Consider the following 7,889-nt stretch of genomic DNA (forward strand, 5'->3'; position numbering starts at 1 on the left):
GACTGAGATATGCTTCGAAGCAAGAAGAGGTTTTAGAATGGTTTCAGCGTTGCAGCATAAGCTATTTGAAGGGGGATGGACCCACGTTATGCGGACACTCGATCAGGATTGCTGTAATGAGATAAATGCTTTTGAGGAATACGTGGGGAGGTGTATCCCCATAGTGAGACATTGAAACGAATGCTATAAATGAGAACCCCAATATTTCAAATCGGATAGGGAAATAAAGGAAAAGTGGTGCTAACATCTTCTAACAGTCCTCAAGACCAAAAGACAGTCTGCTGACAGTAGAGAGAGAAAATTGAAAAAGCGAAGCTAAGACACCAACATTCAGGCAGAATGTTGCCCTTAACATTCGCCATGGCTTCCATCGTGTCTTGAAACTGCTTATCCGTCCCGTTGTACGAGATCCGAAATCGGGCTGGGTGCAAAAGCCTATAGCGGACCCCCTTTCGTCCCTGCAGCAGTCCACGGACCTTGTTGAACGCCGACCTCTCGCGGGCCACACTTGGTGGGTAATCAGGAAAGATGAGTATAGTTAAGCCGTTGTACTGTAGCGGACCAGATTCTCGTGCAAGTTGGAGGATTTTGACACAGTCTTGATAGTAGTGTAGTTTTGCTATAATCGCTCTAGGTTTTCCACCCACCCGCTTCGCCTGCAGACTGCGGTAAGATCTGTCAATCCGTCCTGCATTCGACCACGGATCTCCACGTCCTAGTACTTAGGGTCTCTGGAACCCGTCATGCGTTTGACTGCAATTGTATTTTGTGTTGTCTCTTGTGAAAGGTGGAAATAACATTTCAAACAACACTGAATGCTTGACCTCGGTCTACTAAATATATTTATCTCACACACACACACACACACACACACACACACACAGAGAGAGAGAGAGAGAGAGAGAGCGAGAGAGAGAGAGATTTACAGTATAACCCTTGTGTTGTCCATTGGGTCACGGGGACACGTTCAGTGTATTTGACCTTTTGCATTCAGTTTTCAGGGACCCACGTTGGTTTCAATTCATGCCACCGTCTAGTACAGCACAGCTGGCCCTTGGGGTCTCTGGGACCTCAACCTTTGGTCTGTGGGGACTCATGCTGCAGTATTGTTTGAAAGGGGAAAATAAGATTAGAAACAACACACCACTCGGTCCACTAAGTAAATTCATAACACACACACACACACATATTTAAAGTATAAACTGGAGACACATTTGTCTCGTCTTCTTGTAGTTGTCATCTTACGTCGTATCGTTTTGGACCTGTGCACTGGTGCGACGTCAGCATGGCCCGTCGTTTGACTCTTGAATTGAAGTTGCATAGGGTTATCGTCAGCAGGCCCGCTTGCAATGTCGTGCCGAAGTGCACGCACGAGAAGAAGAGAAATTACAAGAGGGCCGCAACATACACCACCACTGCCGTGACTCTGACTGCGGGGTGTGTGCGTCAGAAGAGGGCCGAGCAAAGGACCGTTGCTGCGAGGAGAGCGACATAGAAGAGGACGAAGACGATGACCAAGGCCTAGACGATGTTGAAGTTGAACAAGTAGGAGAACGTGGAGAACGTGGGCAACAAAGGCCACACAAAGAGGATGAAGAAAATGAAGAACAAGAAGAACAAGAACAAGAGGTAGAGGATGAAGAAGAAGAAGAAGAAGAGGAGGTGGGTGAGGAGAGTGAAGAGGGTGAAGAGAGTGAAGAGGGGGAAGAGGGAGAGGGCAGTGATGACGGGGACTACGATGAGGTTAGCGAAGAGTACAATGAGGTTAGCAAAGACCAGGGTAGCGAAGACCAGGGTAGCGAAGACCAGGGCGGAGACAACGAGGATGGCGACAAGGAAGTGTTTTTGTCAAAAGACGGCAAGATCCAATGGTCCTCTAACACGTATCACCCCATTGGCCCCCGAGCGTATCGTTGTGCCACCAAAAGAGACAAAGACGAACAAGACCCAGGCCGAAAAGACCGCGACAGCCAACGCGCTTCCGCTTCTGCTCTGCTACCGCCGAGCCGGGGACCCACAGAGTATGCCGCAGAGCGCATCCGCGACATACTCTCCGCGTTCCAGCTGTATGTCCTGCAGCGAATAGAGAAAACAGTACTGGCCGCAATCAACCTCGAGGGCCGCAGGCGATACGGCAAAGCCGGCGAGTGGAAAACGATGGACGCCACGGACCTGCGAGCCTACCTCGGGCTTCTGATCCTCGCGGGCGTGTACAGGTCCCGCAACGAGGCCTTGGAGAGCCTGTGGCACGAGGAGAGCGGCAGGGCCATTTTCTGCGCCACGGAACCATTTTATTGAAAAGATTTACAAAACTTTCAATAGAAATATTTTAAATAAGCAAATGTTTTACATAACTATACCCTCCTAAGAATAAATCCCCTGTATTGTTCATGAGGATGTGGAAAGCATCGGTGGCCCTGCTTAACAGCCTGCGCGTTCACGGCGGGCCCCGCTGTGAGGGAGGAGCTGTGGAGGGAGGGCTGTAGCGCAGCAGAGAGCAAGGGGGAGGGACCTTTAAGGTGTGCTTGTTCAAATTTTTAGGCTAAGTTCACGTTTTCTCAGAACTCCCTACTACAGCTTTAAAGAGAGAGGAGGTCTTTCCTGAGTCTGAACCTATGCAGAGGGGTCGTCAGCATTTGTCTGAGCAGGAGCAGCGAAGGAGAAGAGAGACTGATAGCTGTCTGTACTGCGGACATCCCGACCATTACCTGGCATCCTGTCCTCAGCGGTCGGGAAACTATCGTGCTCACTAGATGTGGGGAGTATTCTGGCGAGTCAGACTTTTAGTTTAGCCCAACCTCAACTTCGAGCGTCTTTTCACGCCACGGTGATTTTTAAAGGACAACCTATTAAGGTACAGGCCCTAATTGACTCTTGTGCTGACAATTGTTATATGGATTCCAGACGAATGGATCATCTGGGACTTTCTAAGGAAGTTTTACCCAAAGTCATGGAAGCTAACACTTTGGATGAAAGACTTATTAGTCGCATTACTACTAAGACCGAACCTGTTCAGATGTTTCTATCTGGTAATCACTTGGAGGAGCTCTCCTTCTACGTCATGCCCTGTCCTCTCATACCTTTAGTCCTGGGTTTTCCATGGCTGGTAAAACATAAACCCACTAATAACTGGGGTGATAGCAAAATAGTTAGTTGGAGCACTTGGTGTCATGCTAATTGTCTTAAGTCTGCTATTTCTCTCTCATCCTCTGCCCTTAATGAATTCTGCTTTCGATTCCCTACAAGGCTCAGTGATTTTTTACCAAGCTTAACCTAAGGAATGCGTATCACCTGGTACGGATCAGGGAGGGAGACAAGTGGCTGGTCATGCTGTTTGGACTAACTAACGCGCCCGCTGTGTTTCAGTGCCTCATTAACGATGTCCTCAGGGACATGGTTGGACGTTTTGTGTTTGTCTACTTGGACGATATCCTTATCTACTCCAAGAACTTTTGGAACACCGACAACATGTTCTTCATGTTCTACATTGTTTCCAAGGGTCAGGGTTGGTGCCATCTTGTCTCAACATTCTGCTGAGGACGAGGAGCTCCATCCCTGTGCCTTTCTGTCTCGTCTGTCCCCTGCGCAGCAGAATTATGACGTGGGAAATCGCAAGTTACTGGCTGTTAAGCTTGCATTGGAGGAGTGGCGGCATTGGTTGGAGGGTACCTCAAAACTATTTGTGGTCTGGACCGACCATAAAAACTTGGAATATGTTAGGTCGGCCAGATGACTCAATCCTCGGCAGGGCCCGGTGGGTACTATTCTTTGGACGTTTTAACTTCTCTCTCACTTTCAGTCCATCTGAAGGTAATACCAAGATTCTCACTGATGTTGACCGATTTAGTAAATTCACCCATTACCTACCTCTGCCTAAACTTCCCATTGCCAAGGAGACAGCCAGGATTTTGGTGAGGGAGGTGTTGTGGAAGTTTCTGTTCAGCGAGGGAGGAATTTGAGTGGCAGAAGAGACCTTGATGAAACAAAATAAAGACAGGCTGCAAACTGGATTAAAAGTTTAGGTATTCGGTGGAAGGGTTTAATTGTTTTCTGCAGAGAACAATCAAATGACGAGAACAGCTTTCACAATGAAACAGAGTTACAAAGTGGCAACAGTTCTGGTGCCTACATTCAGTAATACACCTCCTTATATTCCTGTGCATCTGTCTCTAGTGCATCAAGAATGACTTCTGTCTGAGAAATCAAAGGTTTATCTAGTCTGTAGAATGCTTCATGGCACCAACCTTGCTTACAGCGGAGAAATGCAGAGTCATAACATTTTTACCTGTCTCCAACTTTGGAGGAGTTACTTTAGGAGACACATATTTCAGAGGCATATTTGAAGGATTTACCGACAAGAAAAAATCCCTTAATAAATGAACAATTATTTAAAGAAAATCATTGTCTATTTAATTTTCCCATTACAGAGGTTTTCCGGGTCAATGGCCTACCTTGTGACATTGTTTTGGACCGTGGTCCCCAATTCACGTCGGCGGTATGGAAGGCATTTTGCTTTGCCATCCGCGCCACCGTTAGCCTGTCATCTGGGTTTCATCCTCAAACTAATGGTCAAGCCGAAAGGGCTAACCAATTTCAATTTTCAATTTTATTTATAGTATCAATTCATAACAAGAGTTACCTCAAGACACTTTACAGATTAGAGTTTGTCTAGACCACACTCCAGAATTTACAATGACCCAACAGTTCTAGTAGTTTCCTCCAGGGCAAGCAACTGTGCGACAATGGCGAGGAAAAACTTCCTTTTAGGTAGAAACCTAGGACAGACCCAGGCTCTTGGTAGGCAGTGTCTGACGGGCCGGTTGGGGTTTAGAATGAAGAGTGGAAATAACAAAATGTAGGAAAAATAGTAGTTTGTAGCAGTTCTTTGTAGTAGTTCATGGCATAGCAGGTCACTGTGGGCATTACAAGGCACAGCAGGACGTAGCTGGGCGCCAAAGAGTGTAGCAAGATGAACATGGCATCACAGAACGTGTAGCGGGACCATGGCGACAGCTGCTACCATGATTTTGGAGCCTCTATGACCCGAGGGAACATGCATGGGAAAAAAAAACATAAGGACCCCGGGGAATGACTCCCCAGAACTAGGTTAGTAACAAGCATTTCTGGGACATGGATGCACACAAATGTAAAAAGATAGAAAGATAGAGGAGAGAGGAGCTCAGTGTGTCAAAGGAAGTCCCCAGCTGTCTAAAACTATTACCGCATAACTAGGAGAGACAGGGTAAAGAGAGGAGCCTGGTCAAGCTGGAACTCTCCCCAACCGGATCGGGCTGTATGCCAAGTCTTTCTCTAGTTTTATTTTATTCTTGATTATATGATAGATAGATCTGACAACTATGACGAAAAGCAGGGGGGCCGAATTAGGCGGACGCTGCAACTCCTCACTCCCTAACAATATTCAATTCTATGCCCTAACTATAAGCTTTATCAAAAAGGAAAATCTTAAGCCTACTCTTAAATATGGAGACGGTGCCTGCCTCCTGAACCCAGAAGATGGAGACCACACTACTATGTTTTAAAAACATAGTTCACCCTCGTCTTACTAGAACACAACAGTTCCTGACCTCATGACCTGTCGACCATCAATAAAACAACATTCTGTTGAGTGACAAGGATTCCCCTGTATCTCTGGGTGTTTCCCAATGTCAAGGAAGCTTCCTCCAAAGCAAGAATTTGGAGGATGCCCGTCATCAACGTCCGCCGAAGGACCGTTCCAATGTCAAGAATCCTGCGAATTCCTCCAAGGACTGAGTCCTTCATTCAGAAAAGTTCCCATTTCCGTCCAGTGTTGCCAATTCTACTTATTATAAGCAACTTTGGGCTTGTTTTTCTGTAAAGTCGCGGGTCGCGTTTTTTGGGGCTTGTTGCTTAAGTGTAGTTGCTTTTTTGGGTTTGTTCCTAGCTCGATAAGCAATTGTTATTTGAACGTAGGAGTTTGTCTTGCCTGTTCCCTTTATCCCTCCCTTTTCCCCATACACACAGGAGACAGCGAGTTTTTTCCTACATCTAATTGGCTCTGGCCCAGATGGCAACGAGTACCAGCCAAGCAAAGGCAGAGCAGGGCAATCTGTTTTTTTCTGGTTAGGAAATGAAAATCGAATTAAAGGAAAATGTGAGCGAGTCGCAAGTCTCGCGACCAATGAAGACGAAATGAGATTCTGCCTCTCCTCTCTAAGTGAAGCTCCCTATGGCGCAATTTGGATGTTAGCAAGCCATCATCACCTTCTGTTAGCGTTCATTGTTGTTGACTGCCAATCATTTTGTCATCACTTTGACAGTGAATAACTGTCTATGGTTGTGACTGGACTGTAGTTAGGAGAGTTTTGGAGCATGCCCGAGACAAAGTGGGCAAAATACGGCAAAAAATACAACAAAGACTGGGAGAAAGAAAATGGACTGAAGGAATGGATTCAACCCGCCGGGGACGACTCAAAAGCACTGTGCAGGTTTTGTAAGACCATGTAGACCTCGTACAGCATGCTAGCACAGAAAAACATTTAAAAAATGCAGCACCGTTCTCCTCAATAAGGCTTACGGACATTGGGTTCACAGTCTCCAAACAGAACGAGTCAAGACAGAGAGCTGAGCTGAAGGTAGCCACCTATGTAGCTTGTCACACATCCATTAAATCAGTTGATCCCCTTGGGGAGTTAATTTGCTCAACTTGTGACAAAGACATCAAAATGCACAGGACAAAATGCACAGCATTGATTAACCATTCCATTGCTCCGTGTATGTTTAAAGAACATAAGAGGAAGATTGGAGGTGGTGAATACTCCCTTGTTATTGATGAAAGCACAGACATATCATCTGTCAAGCAACTGTGTGTGGTAATCCGCTACTTCAGTATGACACTGAACAAAGTTGTGTCCACCTTTTTGGGTTTGATAAACTTGGAGGGTGAAACAGCAGAGGCTATAGCCTCCACTCTGACCTGTTTTCTACAGAGTATTGGAATGGACATCAAAAAGTGTATTGGATTAGGTACAGATGGATGTAGTGTCATTGTAGGGAAGAGGAATTCAGTGTACACTCACCTTCTCCAAAAAACAAACAAATCTCCAGCTGCTCAAGTGCATATGCCATTCCATACAGCTGTGTGTGAACAAGGCAGTAGAGACCTTCCCACGCAACCTTGAATACTTGGTCTCTCATTCTCACTGTGGTTTTCCCACAGTGCTCTTCGCCGCCGTGCTTGTGCAAAGATCTACAGCCTCATCAATCATGGTGAAATCCCTTTGATGCTTGTACAGATGTCCGGTACACGGTGGCTTTCCATCCCTGATTGTTGTTTGCGCATACTTAATCAGTGGGATGAACTGAAGTTTCACTTTCAGCTAACCAAAGACCACCAGAGATGGCATGATGCTGAAATCCTGCACCAGATGTACAGTGACCCTGTTAAAAAAATGTACCTGCTGTTTTAATGCTTTTTCTATAAGAATTCACCAGGATCAACAACCTGTTCCAGCAGGACAGGAGGAATCCATTCAAAATGTTGGAGTGTCTGCTTCTTTTCTTTCGCTCCCTCATCTCCAGAGCGGTGAGACCTGGAATGGTCCGCACATCAGATGAACAACTGCTTGCAATCGACATAACAGACCCTTGTGTTTTGTTACCTGTGGTTGCAGTCAATTATGGGGTTACCTTCATGATGGCATTGGATGAAGCGAGAATGGAGACCACAGCTGAGAGAAATATAAAGAGCAGGTGCCGTGACTTCTTGGTGGAAGCGGGCAGATAAGTGAAACCGAGACTCCCAGCTAACATCCAGATATGGAAATCTATGACTGTGTTCAGTCCAACTGTCATCCTGTCACAAACAAAACCACAGCTCAGCTCAGTCTCAATGCTGAAGCTCTACTCTG

General features: G+C 46.2%; 1 long non-coding RNA gene across 1 annotated transcript in view; it reads right to left on the reverse strand.

The window, feature by feature from the left end:
* Positions 1-268: 268 nt before the first annotated feature.
* The window catches only part of LOC117938259, an 8,835-nt gene continuing 1,214 nt past the window's right edge, over positions 269-7,889 (reverse strand). Inside the window, exons 2-3 of the long non-coding RNA XR_004655362.1 lie at positions 1,041-1,047; positions 269-278 (exon numbers count right to left, since the gene is read on the reverse strand). This is a non-coding gene — a long non-coding RNA (uncharacterized LOC117938259). The remainder of the gene's footprint in view (positions 279-1,040; positions 1,048-7,889) is intronic.

This window comes from Etheostoma cragini, chromosome 22 (genome assembly GCF_013103735.1).
Source record: "Etheostoma cragini isolate CJK2018 chromosome 22, CSU_Ecrag_1.0, whole genome shotgun sequence".
In the NCBI taxonomy this organism is placed as follows: domain Eukaryota; kingdom Metazoa; phylum Chordata; class Actinopteri; order Perciformes; family Percidae; genus Etheostoma; species Etheostoma cragini.